Below are 19,814 nucleotides of genomic sequence, written 5' to 3'. Positions count from 1 at the left end.
TTTTGCATGTTTTTCTCAGAGACAGGCTGTTAAAAGCTTACGTCATACAAGAAGTCCAAATAAGCCTTTCTCTTCTAAATACATGTACAAGAAAGTTTTAACATTGAACTAGAGGAAACAAGATTAAACTTGTGTTAGTCTTAAATTTTACTTTCAAATGTTGTTTATTTTCTGTTGACTGACAAGGACATTAATGTTAAGATATAGAGATCATGAGAAATTTGCCAGACCTGTAGATTTTCAGGATTGAACTCTGGTCCATACATATCAATGGCCGACAGAAAGATGGATTCCATCTGGTTATGTCGGAGTTCATAAGGGGGAGTGTGAGCTGCTATCAACACCTGAAAAAATTAATCCAAATCCAATTACACAGAATATAGATACTGTAAATGTATTATATTTAGCGCGTACCATATTTGGCAGAAATTGGATTTTAAACAAGTTAGCGTGGATTTTATTTAGCACATATCTAATTGTTCTTCTTCATAGATATATGTGCGAGACAGTTAGCATTGTACTTGAATTAGCTGACACTCTTTTCCGCGAAAAACGCTAAAAAGAATACAAAGCCAAATGTAATATGTTTACAGTATACTGTAGATTGAAGTACTTTTTTATGGTATTAATTTACACTATATACGCAGTCACAAATTGTACACGGAAATTTGTCCCTTCATACCTAAAATACTTGGAAGGAATTTATCGAGATTCGAAAAAATTCGCGTAATTTTCTACCCACGGATTAAAGGGAAATAGAGATTCTGCAGAATTATGACCCCATGGAAAATACGTCTACAGTAATAAAGCATTAATCACAGTATCTAACAAATTACTGACTCAAAACCCTTTAAGAGCCTGGGAAAATTTTCTATTGTGTTCGATTCCATAACCTAAAAGTATCTTGATCCACACCTATGTTTTTCAGAGATCTAGCACGTAGTGAGATTGATACTCATATAAAAATGAATATTTTGTATGATAATAATGACCGAGTTTATACCGGCATTGTAATACCTGTCTGGCCCTGAGTGCTACTTTAGCGTTCTCTGCATTGTTCAGTGTGGTGAGCTCAGTCAGTATGGAGGCCAGCTCATCAGTCAGACCCGCTTCTTTCTTGCAAAGGTGGTCCTATAATAAATGTATCATAATGATTGCAATTATTTCTAGATTTTTTGCTGTAGATTCCAAAATCCTTCCTTGTCTTTTTATAAAACATCTTCTTTAATTCAACATTAAATTCTGGACATTATGCTGAGTCAGCCATATTTCATCTACATGTATACTGTTGGTGAGTAAATTATATACCGGTACATATACAAATCACCATATTTATTAAACTGAGTGCAATCTGTATCAAGGAAATACTGCAAAAGTTTGAAATGTCAGCCATTTTACCGAATCAAAAAGATTTCAAATTTGATGATTCTTACAATGAGCATGGTGATGAGGATGTTTTTCTTCTGTACGGCCAGATGAGAGAAGATGCTACCAGCCACTGCAGACATGTCCTTGGTCTTAGATATCAGCTGAGCTATACACTTGTCATAGTGACCTGTCATAATAATCATGTACCAACTTGAAGGTAAATGAATAAAATGATTATTTTTCTCCCAATGCTACCATATTTTGATTCACCCATGGCAAATTATGGCACATCAAAAAGTACTATAAATATGCTGATAACTAAGTTCAAGGGCAGAAAATTTGGCTTGGTTAAAAACATACTAACTTTATAATACACTTGAACTATGTTTTAAAGTCATGCAAAAAAATATTACTTCATTACAAGCAAGTTTTACATACACTTTTAAACCATTTTCATTTTTGGGGTGTAGGGAGTGGGGGGGAGGAGGAGTGACTATAGACCTACCATGTTGAAATTGGACCTCTACCCTGACGTACTGTTTTAGTAAGTCCTGTACAACACTCTTCATGTGACCTCGGATCCCATTCCGGTACCTACAATTCAGAGATAACCAACGTGTTAAACACTGGTGAATTTTCAAAGCACATATGGCGATGTTTTGATATTAGCCTGGTCTTGTTTTCTTCAGAACTTTTAATTAATACAGTGTACCATGAATTAAACAAATTTATAGATTCTTAATCCTTCTAATTCTCTAAAAAGTCATGTGGGCTTCAGTACATATGTTTAGGACTGTAATTAATAATGAGTTATGATCATTATGGAAGCACATTTAAAGGAAAAAGAGAAGGGGAGGGGGTGAGAAAAGCAATTGACAGACACAGCCAAAAACCACAAAATACAGAATTCTGAATGTAGTTCCTGGTATTACACAGACAAATACAAAACATTAAAGCTGTGGTAACAAAAGGAATAGAAGAAGGGGTTAATGCCAGAAGGTCTATGAAGAGTGCAAAACAGTTCCATACAAGTTTTCAAGATTATTTGTCTCAGTATGGACCCCCTTGCATGTTTACTAAAAACCTAGAAACTGATAATAGTTGAATGCATTGGCAATTATTTCCCAATTTCTTTCTAGATATATAAATAAAGTTAGTATCAAGTGGAATGATGTATATTCGACTTTCAAATCACGCTCTTATTCAAGTTGAGAGGTATGCATATCTTGTCTGACGATTAAATTCTTTAACAAAATGAAAAGAAAATTCAGCAAAGTGCATGTACTGGACTTCAAGTTTATTATCTGTTCAGATCAAGTGTGAAAAAAAGTTTGAATGGTGACCAGAAATCTTAAAAACTTGTGATTCATCCTACTCACAACCCACTAGCATTACCCCTTAGATCCACTGTCAAAAGAAAATGTCACATGCGTTACACCAAGAACAGTAATACACACAAATTCATTCCATTAAGCTTTATGATAGAACTGTCACATGCAAAAGGAAAAGGCATTCAATTTTTTTGGTTTAATTATGAATTTGATATGGTTGGATTTACATGCATGCTTGTCGAAGAAAATATACTCTCTGATATGCTTTACAAGAAGTTTGGGACACTTGAGATTACCAAAGGTCAGTAATACTATGACCCCTAACCTCTGAACTAGTTGAACTATGCCCTGTGTTGTCATGAAGAAGTTTTCTCTCTCTGTTCTTCTTGTAAGTGTGGCAGCATGGCTATCTATTACATTTGCAATCTAAAAGGAAAGTACGAAAGCAAACTTTTATTTTAGTGGCAAAATACATGATTACATCATTTTCATTTGCTAATAGAAAGTAAAACTCTTTCCTGTATTATTTTGAATGTTAAAACACTATATATTTAAGTGCATTTTAAATACTTTAAATCACTTTTTATTTGCGAGAACTTTATTTTCGCATAAATTACTCCAGTCAGTGTTCTCGCATATACCTTATACGTAGAATTTTTAGCGAGGATTTAATTTTGGCAATATTAGCGAGAGTGCCGAGATCGCTAAAATTGAATATCTCTAAAAATAAATTGCGTATAATTTGTAATAGCTTCTTTAATGTGCATTTAAAAATCGCTAATATAATATCTGGCTAAAAATTACCAGTTTTTAAGGTCAAATCGCTAAATTTGCATCTCGCTAAAATATCCACTTATACGGTAATAGCATTCATGAAGATTATATAGAGCAATAACCTTAATTAGTGAAAATTTTGTCTCACTAATCAAGAGTCAATTACTATCTCGCGAAAATAGGGTTTCGCGATAATTTAGTGATCTGCAGTACCAACATGGCAGCATTTCAACAATAGAGCCTCCACCACTGATTTTTACCTGTTGACTGGAAACTGACTTAGAACAGAGGTGATATTACTGGAGTATGACTGAAGCTGTCACTGATTTTTACCTGTTGACTGGGGAACTGACTTAGAACAGAGGTGATATTACTGGAGTATGACTGAAGCTGTCACTGATTTTTACCTGTTGACTGGAGAACTGACTGAGTACAGAGGTGATGTTACTGGAGTATGACTGAAAGTGTCACTGATTTTTACCTGTTGACTGGAGAACTGACTGAGTACAGAAGTGATGTTACTGGAGTATGACTGAAGCTGTCACTGATTTTTACCTGATGACTGGGGAACTGACTTAGAACAGAGGTGATATTACTGGAGTATGACTGACTGAGTAGAGAGATGATGTTACTGGAGTATGACTGAAGGTGTCACTGATTTTTACCTGCTGACTAGGAAACTGACTGAGTACAGAGGTGATATTACTGGAGTATGACTGAAGCTGTTTTTTGATGGCTTTCTCCACTTGTGGTGGGATTCTCCCAGAAATCATGGCAACAAGATCCTGAGAAATAAAAATAAATGTTTTCACTCACAATGGTCAAAGATTTCAAGCTGCAAAACACATTATTCTCTAACAACAAGACACTTGAATAAAAATAAATGTACTGCCAGTCCTTTCTTCTTAAATTGAATTTCCCTATTATTACCTGCAGTTCCAGTAGAGGCAGTGATGGGTCCCTAAGACACTTCATCAGTCTCTCTATGGAGGTCTGTAGTTTAGGTTTGAAGTAAGGATCAGGCAGTGTGTACCCCGCCAGAATGTTTTCTAGCTCGGCCCGCGTACTCTGGAAGATCTGGTGAAGCTTCTCCCCGTGGGTGGGCGGGGCCTGGGGTTGGGGGAGTGTCCCTTTGAAGCTCTGGGCCTGCTGGACACGACTGGGGTCATCCAGGTCAAGGTGGGCCACGATACTGCCCCCCTCCAACACGGCTCCCGGCCTCTTAACGTAATGAACACTGTAACAAGGAGAGAGTTGTGTGAAAACTTATTTACTTTATCTTTCTAGGGAAAAAAATGATTATTAAAAATGTTGAAAAAAGTAAACAATTCAAAAATTAACAAAGCCAAAGAGATAAATACATATATGCTTAACTTGGTACAGATATGCTTAAATTCAAGCATTATATTTTTTAATTTGACATTAAAGTTATTTAATTATCCTAATAAATTTTTAAAATTTTCAAAAACAATCTTCCAATCTCTTTCAGTCTTTCAATTTTTTCAATTCATTTATCACTTAGAATTAATCAATAATCCAAATCCTCTAAATTCCTAATTTGTATTCTTTACCATCCATTTTCTGTGACCCTGAGTTCCATGACCATTTTCATGACTTCTATCTCAGCGTACACATCCCCAGCAAACACATGACCTCCATCATCTATCATGTAGTTCAACAGCTTACCAGCAGAAGGAGACCTTCATAGAAAACAGACAGAAATTTTAAAATCTTTAATATACATGCAGGAATAAAAAGACCATTTAAGAAATTTTCACTCCAATTTTATTTGTGTTATCTGTGAATTTTCAGAGTTATCTGTCTTTTGACAGAGTTTAAAATAGAGCCAAAATATTTGGATGCAGTCACAAAAAAAAATACCTTGTATCAATTTAATTTTTTAAATATTTTATATTTGGTATTATCAGTTCTTAATATGCATTTCATAATCATAGTTTCTGTGATGTTACATTTCTTAACTAAAGCACAATGTCTTCGGATGTTTTTGATTTTGTACCAGAGTTTTCTCCCTTTACACAGTTTCCTATTATACCTTAGTTTGGTAGGATCATTCTCCTTATGAAGTACACAGGTCTTGTTTCCTATAGTAATCCTGTAGCTGCTTACTTGGTCCTTCATATAAGTAGTGAAGCTGGCTCCATCAAATGAGATCAATAAGCCCCCATCACTTAATCTGTAAACAAAAGTAATTAAAATCAACTTTTACTAGCGTAGGAGAAATTTTCGTGAAAGCCTCGTCATTGGGAATATTTCTCACCATAAAGCTGTGACAGTCCTAATATAAAGTCTCTGTGTCTATTAACAATGGATCCGAAAAAGATTTAATTGCGAAAATTTATCATCGCTAACTAATAAAGTTGTATAAATAAGTTTACAGTATTAATTCTACATACTGTAACTTTCTTATTTTTTTTAAATTTCCTTAAATATGGAGACATTATTCTATATTTAAATGCTTAAGATGTACGTCACACATTTGTAATTTGAAAAACAAGATGTGTTTGTGAAAAACTATGCGCCTGGCGTCAACAAAGTTCAAAAAAGCTATTTTTAGTATGTAGGTCACAGTCAAGGTCACAAGGTCATTGACCTTGGTGTTGTTTGTAAGAACTTTATTAGTGGAGTATGCATACTAAATATGAAGTCCCTCTCTCCTATGGTTCAAAAAGTGGAAAAAGCTATTTTAGCATATAACATAGGTCACAGTCAAAGTCACAAGGTCATTGACCTTGATGTCATTTAAAGGAACTTTATTAGTGGAGTATGCATACTAAATATGAAGTTTCTATCTCTTATGGTTCAAAAGTTATGAAAAACAGTTGAAAAAGCTATTTTTAGCATATAGGTCACAGTCAAGGTCATTGACCTTGATATCATTTGAAAGAACTTTATTAGAGGTGTAGGCATGCTAAATATGAAGTTTCTATCTCCTATAGCTCAAAAGTTATGGCAAAGAGTGGAAAAAGCTATTTTTAACATATATATGGCACAGTCAAGGTCACAAGGTCATTGACCTTGATGTCATTTGAAAGAATTTTGTTAGAGGAGTATACATACCAAATGCGAAGGTTAAAGTTGACAACAGACAGACAGGACAAAAACAATATGTGCCCCGAAAAATTTGGGCGCATAATAATAATCAAACTGCTCTCTAAATCACCTGTGTGCCTCCACTTCCAGCATTGAGTCATTCATACAAATAAAGTAGTTGTTTGGCCCTGTCTTCACCACCTAGAAAAAACACAACAAAAAATGTATCGATAGGTATTCAATAAAAAGTTTTCTAAAACATTATTTTTCACATTTACTGACCAGTGTTAATAAACTTTATAAAGTCTAAATTTATTTGATGTACAATTTTTTTCTACTGTACAGTATTAATACATGTACAACCTTATCGAAATTTCTCATCCACAAAAAATTAAACTTGGTATAAATGTTCAAACAAATCCTGTCCTTGACCTTACCTTGACATTATACTTGATGCCCTCACTTATGAACTCCACGTCCACGTGGTTTTTGAGTGATGTTACCGGCAGGATCTGTCCGCGCTCCAGCGAGGTCTGGAACATCTGGAAGCACTCCTGGATCTGGTGGTCCCCAATATGGAGCGCTCCAGATATCACTCCCAGCATGACGTCCGGCTTCTCCGCCTGGACGTTCTCAGATATCAGCTTGTCCAGCCAGCCCGTCGTTATCTTGTTGTTCTGGTACTCCTCTGTCTCAAAGAGTTTGATGAGGTATTCCACCGTGGTTCGGAAGTCTCCGCGGATTGAGAGCTCCTTCAATGCCACCACTAGATTCCTATAATTTGTTTGAAATGAAGTATCAAAAGTATTGACCATGCTTATAATTCCTCTTCATTTTTTTCAAAGTAATCCTTTAGTTATATCAGGGGCTATTTCAATGAGGGGAATTTAAAATGGTTGGTGAAAAAAATTAATTATGTATGCATAAATAATTTATTCTTACTAAAGAAAGTGAACATTTTCCTTTGAACAGAAATTAAATAAATGCAATTTATTTGATATTTCTTTTGATACAAAATATCATGATATCAGGCAATACCATAACACCCCCCCCCCTGAACCTTCCCCCCCACTCACTCTCGTGCATCCTCCCTGTTTTCTCCCCAGGAAAAGCAGTGTCCAAACTGGGACTCAGCGTACTCATGTAGTCCCCCCGTGGCAGACACACTGAAGTACCCCCACACGTTCTTACTGCTGCGGAAATTCAACTCCTGGACAGTCCCGGAACTAGGCTTAAATCCCTGCATAAAAATCTTAAAACTATAACAGTGTATAATTGTATATGATGAAAGTTATAACATTTATGATAGAGATTCTAGAAATATGTATCCCAGCAACCCAAACACTATTGAATAATTAAAGGCAGAAATTAAAATATATATATATCAGATAAAAATTAAGAAAGGAAACATTTTTTCTCCTTTGAATTAGCTCCACAAGAGATATAACTCTATTTCCAGACATATTGATTGAGTTTTTCATTCTTAGTTCACAAAAGTATATTTTTATGTCTTTTTAAGGTATTCAATGTATAACGACCCTATTTTGTACCTAATAAATGAACGGTCCAGTATTTTTAATTATGGTAGTAATTTGAAGATATTATCAAATGAAAATGCTCCACCAAATGAATTTACAAAATTTTGATTATTTTCCAATTAATATCACTTTGAATTTAACATTGAAGTCTATGGGCAGTGCATGTTTTTATAAGATATTGTAAAAAGTAATTTGAATTTCAAAGAAATCTCTTGGTGAAAATATGCATAAACTCCCTCTTTATTAAAATATAAAATAAAATAAACTATTTACCGCAGAAATTTTGTGAAATCAAAACTTTTCTTCTTTTCATTAAGGGCTGATAACTCTTCAAAAACTTGAAATATGCAAAATGACCGTCTCCTTACATGTTATAAGTCTTGTGAATTTGGTTTATTTCACTTTTATCGTTTTATATCTGTGTGCTTTTAACTAGTTTAAAATTATTTAAAATCAGTCAAAATCCCTTCGTTATACATTGAATACCTTAAAGAATCTTACTTCGTCAGGGTTTTCACTGGTGATCCTAGCTGCTATGACATGGCCCCGGGGTCGGGGGTGTATGGAGGGGTTAGAGAAGTCAATAGGACTGTCCCCCCAGGTATCCACCTCATACAGCTGTCTGATGTCCTTCAACCGGTACAGGGGCAGACCCATAGCAATCTGTAATACACAAAATATACACTTATAAATACGGTATTATGCAACTTTATTAAGGTCTTCCGTTTCCAACGGACGACCTTCTACTGATTCTGTTGGTAAAGATTATTATTAAGGTCTTCCGTTTCCAACAGAAGACCTTCTACTGATTCTGTTGGCAAAGATTATTATTCTTTTTTTTTTCTTCTACTTCCTAGACGCCAACTTTGAAGCCTCATATCTCACTCATTTCTCAACGAATTTCACTCAAATTTTCAGAGGTTATAGACGTTTATAAACTATATCAGAATAATGACTAAAATTACAAAAAGTCACTTCTGGTTTTGAGTTATTCCCCTTTAAACGAAAAATCATAGGCTTTTGTTTCTGGATAAAGGCTCAGAGACCACTAGTGCTGGAGCAGAAATTTTACTTGTTTGAGATAACAGAAGGATTGAAGATGTGCACATTGGTTTCTGTTTTTCAATTTCTGCATTCAAAATGGTGCTATATAGGGGTAAAAAATTAGAACGCAAAAAGAGCGAAAATTTACCGATATTTTCCTTTTTATCTTGAAAACAAAAAATATTTTGTAGACATGTAGAATAAAAGTTGTGCATAATTACATGCGCTTTCATTTGATATCATTAAAAAGGGGCTGGCCCCTAAAATTAGGGATCTAGGGCCCTTGAAAGTTTTTGTTTAATATCTCAAAAAGTATTTAGAATTTATAATACATCAAATTAGCAAAGTTGTTCAAAATGTCATGCTTTATCAAATGAGGTTGGCAAAATATGTATGGGAATGTCACTTCCAGTCAAACCGGAAGTAGTCAAAATTGCATATTTTTGTTCTTTTTGACAGGTTTTTGGATATTATATGTCACTGGAAGCTTTAATCTTAATTTTCCGTCCGTTGTCGGTACTTCCGGTCAAACTGGAAGTTGCCAAAATTAGCTTGATTTTGAAAAAATAAACATAGATTGTCAAGATTGAACCATTTTTCGACTTCATTACTCTTTTTTTTCAAATGAAAGTTACTTCCGGTCAAACAGCTAGGACGGAAGACCTACTCGTTGCTTGCAACGAGCTCGGCTCTAGTTTATGCCTCAATTGCAATTAATATTTAGTTTTTCACCAATAAGTGTCTGGATAAAAATTGCCAAAGTTCCACTTCTAAAATTCATTTGAACTATCAAGGTGACGTACATAGAAGTTTTTTAATGGAGGTATAAAGAACTTTGGCGAGTGCTGGCAAATGTTCGCTCTGTTAAACACCTCAGGTATGGGTATTTAAATCTATATTTATCTCCAGTTTATCCAGGAAGTAAATTACAAATCTCGTTCAAGTTTCAACTGAAATCTCATTTTGACATTCCAAAGTCTAGCTGTCAACAATTTCGTTTGTCGGTCATTCATAAAAGATGTAAGTACATGTAAAATAAAGGTCATTTAATTTAATTTAAATCAATTTTTACATGAATGATGGAATTAAAACCAAGAAAAAATTTATTGATGTACTAGAATAGCAAATTGAATGCATAATTATGATATCACTGTTGACATGTTTATATACAAATAAATTATTTGTTTCCCCTAATTCTAAAACAAATATAGATTAGAACATATGTATAATACATATACGAGGGTTGTCCGGAAAGTTCGAGGACAACATTGATAATTTCTGAAAAACATTGATATAATACATGAAACTATTATTTTCATTAAATTCATGTTTCATGTTATTAACATGCGAGATTTCAACAAATACAAAGCACAAATAGTTATTTTTTTATCAGATTAAAAAAGATACACACTCATACCTGGAGCACTCAAATGAAAATTCTTGATGTTACCTGACGTTAAGGTAGGTCCCTACTCGTAGAATTAATTGGATAATGGTGCAATTTTTGTCCTGATTTACATAAATAGATACTTTATCTACTTCAAAAGCACAAAAAGTACAAAGATAATCGCTATTTTTACTGAGATAGGGTGTGAAACACTCATGTACCCTCTTGTAGAAAAAGCAAAATCATCACGGCTATAAAGACTGTCTACATTTTATGTCATAGCACATGGCAAATAAATTCTTTTGAACATAAATTACAACGATAAGGATAATATTTAATAATTTCAGGCTATGGTACACATTTCTGCTTAAAATTAAGAAAATATTGAATAATTAATCTCATTTCACTAATAAAGTAACAGACCTCAAAACTCAAATAAAGCTCTCTATTAGAATAATTAATTTGTTTACCCTGATTTTTTTGTTTTAAATTATAGCAACCAATGCTTGAAGTATCTTATAGGCATGATAAATTTATTGGTCATCTGTTTTTTCACCGAGATATGGGGTAAAACATACAGGTACCCCCATCGCAGTTCAATGGCCCGAGCATTTTATGTTGACAAAGATATTGATAAATTAGATAAAAAGTGAAATATTATTTTTAAGAACAATTCTATCATTATTAACACACCCTTTCCTAACCACAAACATAAATTTTATTCCCAATTTAATTCTTTATTCATTATGTACTGTGAGCATGTCCACTTCTGATGATCTGACTTTCCTGGATGCTTATTACTAGTTAAAAAAATTATAAGCGATGTCTTTCAAGCAAAATTATGTCTGAAATTGCATATACATCATTAGAAACATGTGTTGTTGGTTTTTAATTATAACTGAGTACCTGAGTTCGTATGTAGAAAAATTGCCGTCAAAACCGAAAGTAGGAAAATCCCATCTTCACAGCATACAAATTGTGCATAAATAAAAACAACAAACGAAAAGTTTTATTCAATGAAATAATAGCAAATTATTCACCACGTTTACTGTACATAGATATCGGAAATATCTTAGATGTACCAATGCAATCATAAACGTCTTGACTCTTGTATCAGTGTAACCTCCTAGGCTAAAAATACACCGCGTCTGAATAGCATGTACGGCATTTGACCTCGCGCTTGTGTTTTAAATCGATTCAATTTTTTGCTACATACTGTATGAATCTCAAGCCTTGCGCAAAAAATAACCTCAATCATCTTTATACACCCCTCCAACAATTCTATAGACGTTGTTTACATTTTTGCTAATGTTATATGTACCATAATTTTAAAACCGAAAACGGTAATTTCTTATATGTCACTTTAACCAGTCATAATATGTACACAATATGTACACAAATGCTCAGATTTCAGATTTCATACATAAGATAATATTTAACAATGCCTGTCTCATATCCTGCAATCCTCCAACCTAGCTCTGTCCGCGTAAAATCAATTCTATTTACGGAAATACGGTAAATGCACATTATGACATTTTTTACAGCACTGCAATCTTGGAATGATGGTTTATCCTTCACGCGTGTCATCCTGTAAATTGTTCCTTAAGTCCAAAAATATTACATACCACTTAAATACTAATGTACGGCTTCTTTTACTATGTTTTCCAGATTGTTTACAAAATGTATTGGTCTCTGTAGGTGTTTATCTGAAGTCTACGCAAAATGTTACCACTGCTCACTGTTCCACTTATTTCGAAAACGTCCCTTTTTTGAAGAATTCCTATCCGTCTTAATACGTTCTAACTTTGATTGCTCATCCATTTTACAACATTGAATGTTCAAATTTTGCTGGTTTGAAGTGATAACTTTTGTCAACTTCATGATGTAAAAGTCATCCAGATTTCTGCAGAATTCAATAAAATACAAATGAAATTTATTTAAGGAATGAAGCTTATTTCAACTTATGTTATCCAATATAACATAACTTGGGGCAGTTTACGCTTGATAAACCGCGAAGCGGTTTATAAAAAAGCGTAAACTGCCCCAAGTTTTGTTATATCGGATAATATAAGTTGAAATAAGCTTCATTCCTTATAATTTAATTTCAATGTAGACGATAAGACAGTATTTCCTCCGGAAAAAGGCTTCAATTTGAGCATTATTATTAACAAGAGGCCCAAGGGCCTTGAATCGCTCTTCTGATAAATTGTACAATCTATCACTTCTATTTGAAGCCTCTAACCCTGAGTATCCTAAGACCCAAGTTGCATCAACTGACAAAGTTTGATGATTCTTGGCCAATTAGGACTGATAATATTTTTAATAATAAAGCTATACAAACCATAAGTACATCACAGTAATCTATATTAAGATTGAAGTTTTCTGAGGACTCAAGATGCATTAATAAACAAAGATTGAAGATTCTAAGCTAATAAGTATTTGAGATATTTAAAAGTAGGTCACCGTGACCTACTTTTTTGTCTACATTCTTTGAAAACCTGAGATACATTCTCCAACAACCAAATATGCATCAACAAACAAATTTTAGTAATTCTAAACTAGTTATTACCATAAATACTTAAATAAAGCCATAAAATGTCAAAAAATTAGGTCACCATGACCTACTTTTTGGACATCATTCTCCAAAAACCCAAGATGCATCAACATACAAAGTTTGATGATTCTGAGCCAATAAGTACTGTAGACACTTAAAAAAAAACATAAAATGTTAAAAGTAGGTCCCCGTGACCTACTTCTTGGTCGTCACTCTCCGAAAACCCAAGATGCATCATCTCACAAAGTTTGATGATTCTAAGCCAATAAATACCTAATATATTTGTATAAAGCTATAAAATGTAGAAAGAAGGTCACTGTGACCTACTTTTTGGTTGTGACTCTCCGAAAACCAAAGATGCATCAACTCATAAAGTTTGATGATTCTAAGCCAATAATTACCATAGATATTTAAATAAAGCCATAAAATGTCAAAAGTAGGTCACCATGACATACTTTTTGGACATCATTCTCCGAAAACCCAAGATGCATCAACTTATAAAGTTTGATGATTCTGAGCCAAGAAATACCTAATATACTTAAATAAAGCTATAAAATGTAAAAAGTAGGTCACTGTGACCTACTTTTTGGTTGTCACTCTCCGAAAACCCAAGATGCATCAACTCATAAAGTTTGATGATTCTAAGCCAATAATTACCGGAGATAATTAAATAAAGCCATAAAATGTCAAAAGTAGGTCACCGTGAACAACTTTTTGTTCGTTATTCTCCGAAAACCCAAGATGCATCATCTCACAAAGTTTGATGATTCTAAGCCAAAAAATACCTGATATATTTAAATAAAGCCATAAAATGTAAAAAGTAGGTCATTATGACCTACTTTTTGGTTGTCACTCTCCGAAAACCCAAGACGAATCAACTCATAAAGTTTGATGATTCTAAGCCAATAATTACCATAGATATTTAAATAAAGCCATAAAATGTCAAATGTAGGTCACCGTGACCTACTTTTTGTTCATTACTCTCCGAAAACCCAAGATGCATCAACTCACAAAGTTTGATGATTCTAAGCCAAAAAATACCTAAGATACTTAAATATTTCCATAAAATGTTGAAACTAGGTCATCGTGACCTATATTTTGGTTAAAAATTTTTAAAGTCACAAGATGTATCTGCTGACCAAGTTTGATGATCCTACGTCTAAAGGTTATCAAAATAAGCCTTTTAAACAATTCAAAAACAAATTCCTGCAAAATACAAAAAGTAGGTCACAGTGACCTAATTTTTCATAAAAATGTTTTAAGGTCTCAAGATGCATCAATTTACAAGATTTGATGATTCTAAACCTCTCAGTGTCTGAAATAATTGGATTAATTGTTTTAAAAAGAATTAGTCATAAAGTTCAAAAAGTAGGTCACGGTGACCTACTTTTAGGTTGACGTTGTTCAAGGACCCAAGATGCATCAACTGACAATGTTTGAAGATCATAGGCCTTAAAGTGCCCGAAATATGCCCTCAAATTAATCTGAAAACAAATGCTTACAAAATTTAAAAAGTAGGTCACCGTGACCTACTTTTGAGTTAACATGATGTGAAGTCCTGAGATGCATCAACTTACAAGATTTGATGATCCTAGTCCTAATAGTAAGCAAAATATAAACGATTTCATTAATTGTAAATTCAGGTCAACTTTGAAGTGACCTTGAGACCACGCCCTTTGCCCCAGGGTCATGCGTTGAACAATTTTTAATCTTCAACATATCCTGATCATTGTATGTAAGTTTGGTGAAAATCTGGCTGGTGGTTCTGGAGAAGAAGATTTTTTTGCAACCAGTACTTTTGGTTTTGTTTTCCTGATTATCTCCCCTTGTTTTAGGGTCCCAACCCTTATTTTAGTATAAATGGTAGCCCTTGGGCCAAGGATACCCTGCGACAAATTTGACACAGATTGGCCAAAGGGTTCTTGAGTTATGGCCCATATTCTGAAAAGTTAACGCACACCGCACACCGCACACCGCACAAATGCCCATAGCATTAGCTCTTTGAGCCTTCGGCTCAGAAGAGCTAAAAATAACGTCAAGCGCAGTAATACGTTTTTGACGTAACTCATTGTGACGTAGGCAAGTTATGTTATACAAAATATTATATGTTCCTCAGAATGATTCATAATAGGAAATTAAATTATTAAGTGATAAATAAATTTTGAATTAAAATTTCGAGGTGCTCTGGGTCTCCATTCAAAGTCTAATAATGAAGTCATAATTGTAATTAAACATTTGAAATTGAATCAGATTTTACATTTCTCAGTTCACATTTAGTAAAGGATTAGAAATATGCTAACAATAAATATCAATGACGCATCTTTTGTTTAATTCTTAGCCTGTCCACGAACTTTACGGACAACCCTCATACTGGGTATTCCTATTTTTTCAGATGGCGTTATCTAAAATTGATATTCCCCGCACAGCCCAACACTTTTTAGAATGCGGCATTGAAGACTGTGAAAGAAACTGTGAGTTCTATTGCAACCCATCAAAGATTGTGTAAACAATGCAGCGATGAACATCTGAAAAGTCCAGAATACAAGAACCATGAGGTGGTCCTTTACCAGCAACAAACAACAACTTCCTGTGGAGAAATGCAAGATCCACCCCACTAAAGATATGGACATGCTCTGTGAAGAATGTCAAGTTCCGTTATGTTCTAAATGTGCTACGATGGGAGACCACGAAAGGCATAAATTTGTTGATCTTGAAGCAGTCTACACAGAAAAATTTGCACTCATCCAACAGGAAATTTCCAAAATTCATGAGTATTTTCTCCCCACATCACAAGATTTACAGAAAGAGATTAAAAAAGATTCCTCAGAAATCAAACGCCTTATGGACAACATCAGAAAATCCTTGAAGACTGAAGGTGAGTCCCTGAAAAGTCTGGTAGACACAGTCATATCTGAGAACATGAAGCAGTTAGACCAGATAGAGCATTCACTGTTAGAAGATCTAAACTCCCAAGACAAGACCATGGATGATTACATCACTTATCTTAATAACCTTGTCAAAGAGCTCCACAGATGCCTGTCCTCAACAGAAACCCAGAAATTAATGTCTGAGAAGAAACCAAAGATCCGATCCATACCAGAGACAACAAAACCAGTCACACCAGGATTTACTGCTGGTCAATACAACAAAAGTGATGTCACCAAATTACTTGGTAAAATACAGGTCCCCAACACTAAAGCTGAGAAGAGAGAAATTAGGCCCATTGAAAGTGTCTACAATACAGCAATGAAACCTACACATAAACAGATGAAAGAAGACAGAAAGAAATCTGACAAGAAACAAACAATGTCTCTATCTGCCTCTGTCACCAACGTCCGGGAGTTCAATGTACCAGGCGTTGATGATGAAGTATACCATGTATCACTAGATCAATCAGACAGACTCTGGGTCAGTGATCAGTATGGTAATCTTGTCCAAACAGATCTACAGGGGAATGTCATACAGAAGATACAAACCAGTGGTGGACGTGGTTACCACACAGTCACACAGGACAGGGGTCTGATCTTTACAGACGAAAGCAAGAAAGTCATCAATAGGATAACACAGGATAATAATATCACCGAATTCATTAAAACTGGAGACTGGAGACCACTCAGCATACACTCCTCCCACATCAACGGGGACTTACTGGTGGGGATGAGGAAGATTGGAGAGATGGGTAAAGTCACCAGGTACAACAAGACAGGGAAAGAACTACAGAACATACAGAGGGATAACAAAGGACAGGAACTGTATAATACACCACACTATATCACCGAAAACATCAATGGAGATATCTGTACATCAGACTTTAATAAAGGAGTAGTTGTAGTGAATAAATCAGGACAACACAGGTTCTCCTACACAGGTCAGGGGTCAATGTTCTCTCCCTTTGGAATCTGTACTGATGTCCTCGGTCACATCCTGGTGTGTGATGAATACAGTCACACTGTTCACCTCCTTGATCAGGACGGTCAGTTCTTGTCTCTATTACTCACATACCAACAAGGGGTATACAATCCCTGTAGTGTGTGTGTGGATGATGAGAACAATCTCTATGTGGGACAATGGCTCAACAACACACTGACAGTGTACAAGTATCTACAGTGAAATACTTGCAGTTAAGTATAATTATATTTTCTTTTATACAACAATTATGTGTGTTTCCATGTCATTGCACAGTTATAATATTTTTCATTATTAAACATGTTAAACAAGTAGACAATTTGAATTGAGTGTATCAATGGTATATACTGAAATGAATTGTTTTGATCGAGTTACACAATAATTGATAAGTTTAAAAGACACTATACTTTGAAAATAATCTAGTTGCTATATCAAATGTTAAAGGTGAACGATTTAACATATAAAAAATTTGCTTATTTGTAAATTCAAATGATATTTTTTCAATCAATTTTTATTCTGAATAATTTAACATTGTCATATATATAGAAGTCTACTGTGTTTTGTTTGGTTTACATGTTGATGTATATAACTTAGGAGCAATATTTATATAACATACATTATACTTTACATCTAAACCTGTTCTCTTGGGTAATTTTCACACACACACATTGTCATTTATTTGTATTCAATATGTAATGTACATTGGTTCTACATTTATGAAAATCACATATAGATAGTTTTCATATGACCTAATTTTAGCAAAAGTTATCTCCCGTTGGCCGCCATACTGGAGGTCCAAATGCTCATATTCCTTCATTGTTCAACCAATTTTAAATTTTTATATTTGCGATTTTGAGTTAGGAATCATTATTTTTCTGAAGTATATAAATTTTTGGAAGCCTCCTTTATTCAGAAAAAATTATTTAATAAAGATTTTCTACCAAATATTTCTGCTATATTTTCCTAAACTTGGTAAGACAAAGAGAAAAACTCACCGAGTCGACCTCCAATATGGCGACCAACGGGAGGTAACTTTTGCTAAAATTGGGGCCATCGAAAACTATCTATTAACATGACACAACATTGTACAAATTTGAAGTTGTTTGATACTGATATGATAAGTTGTAATAAAAACTAATTCAAACATGTAAACATAGACACACATCCATGTTGTTAAGATTTAAGTTTGAGGTAGGGGTGGGGAGATATAGGATATGAGGATTTAGCATTAAATTCCGAAAATAAGGTTAAATATGAACTATATTCCTTTCAGTCTGTTGTAGTTAGTATTGGATATCAACAAAACAAGGCTCAGCCATATCCACACATAAATTGAACAAACTTGAATCTTTGTGTGATTATGCTTGTATTTAATGATATTGACTTTTGTAGCTCCTTTGGATTTTATCAGGATCAGAATAAAAGATTTTGTGGTTGCCTATTTGTGTTGTAGACTGAGTATATTAACTAAAGACTTGCTAGAGAGGTTGTGGATGACAAGAAGCTAAAATCTACTCACTTGAGAATAAAAATTGATTATGATATTTGTTAAAATTAAGCTGCAAAATGACATGACAGTTTGTAAACATTGCATAGCTTTGAACAGCCACTGGGCCTTTCTGACGTAAGGGAGATAAACAACATAAGTCAAAGCTCATTTTCCCGATTGAGTAACTTTGATCAACTGTGTTGTTGCTATCCTATTAAAAAGTTAAATAACATTTTCAGTCTTATTTCCAATATGTAACTCAATATGTTCATGTATTTGTTTCTTATGACCTGCATTTGCCAAAAATTAAAGGAAGGAAGTAAACAAGCAGCTGTACATTCTATTCAGAAGCAGTATATCGAATGAAACAAAATAAATCTCCTGGAATGGACGGTTTACCAGTAAAGTTTTACAAAATGTTTTTGAAACACGTAAATAGATATTTTTACAATGCTTTAATAGCGTCGTTCAAAAAAGGCGAATTATCACAAACACAAAAATGCTCTGTACTTTCTCTTATACATAAAAAAGATGCCTTAGATAAACTTGAAAATTATTGTCCGATTAGTCTTACTAATACCGATTATAAAATTATAGCTTTCGTGTTAGCAGAAAGATTAAAAAGTGTTATAGATAATTTGATAAATAAAAATCAGACAGGGTACATTAAAGGTTCATCGGCGCTAATGCTAGATTGATATTAGATATTTTAGAATATTGTGAAAATAATAGTAAAGAAGGGATTCTACTTTCTGCAGACTTCCAAAAGGCTTTTGATTCAGTGGAATGGAATTTTTTAATTAATACTCTTCATAAATATAACTTCGGATGCAATTCTATAACATGGATAAAAATATTATATAAAAACCCATATTTTTACATAAAAAACAATGGATGGCTCTCCAGACAATGTTCAATGAAAAGGGGAATTAGACAGGGATGTCCTGTTTCAGCGCTCTTATTCCTTTTTGTTATGGAAGTGCTTTCGTTGAAAATAAAAGCTTCGACAGAAATAAAAGGTTTTAACATTGACTCACTTGAAAATGAAATCAAATGTATTCAACATGCTGATGACAGCACTTTTCCGTTACAAGATAAAGCATCACTAGAAAATGCATTAAAAATAATCGAAAACTTTAGTAAAGTTTCTGGTACAGAACTAAACTTATCAAAAACTGAATGTATCCTTCTAGGACAACTAAAAGATAGATTTAAACAGGAATCATACAATTGTAAAACCAAAATTAACAGTCAAGCAATAAGATGCTTAGGCATATACATCGGAAACGATAAAACTGCATGTAATGAAAAAAATTGGCTCAATAAACTCAAAGAGTTTGAAAAAATACTGGACTCCTGGAGAAAACGGAAA

The 19,814-nt window shown here is 33.9% G+C and overlaps 2 pseudogenes; one reads left to right on the top strand and one right to left on the bottom strand.

Moving 5' to 3' along the window:
• Positions 1-19,814, bottom strand: part of LOC134277672 (acetyl-CoA carboxylase-like) — a 69,962-nt pseudogene that overhangs the window by 35,646 nt on the left and 14,502 nt on the right.
• LOC134277652 (uncharacterized) lies at positions 10,030-17,157 on the top strand (annotated as a pseudogene).

The sequence above is a fragment of the Saccostrea cucullata genome, unplaced genomic scaffold, assembly GCF_032062105.1.
Source record: "Saccostrea cucullata isolate Sc308-1 unplaced genomic scaffold, CSIRO_AGI_Scuc_v1 ctg905, whole genome shotgun sequence".
In the NCBI taxonomy this organism is placed as follows: Eukaryota; Metazoa; Mollusca; class Bivalvia; order Ostreida; family Ostreidae; genus Saccostrea; species Saccostrea cuccullata.
Note: the sequence above shows the minus strand (reverse complement) of the source record. Positions and strands in the feature narration are given on the sequence as shown.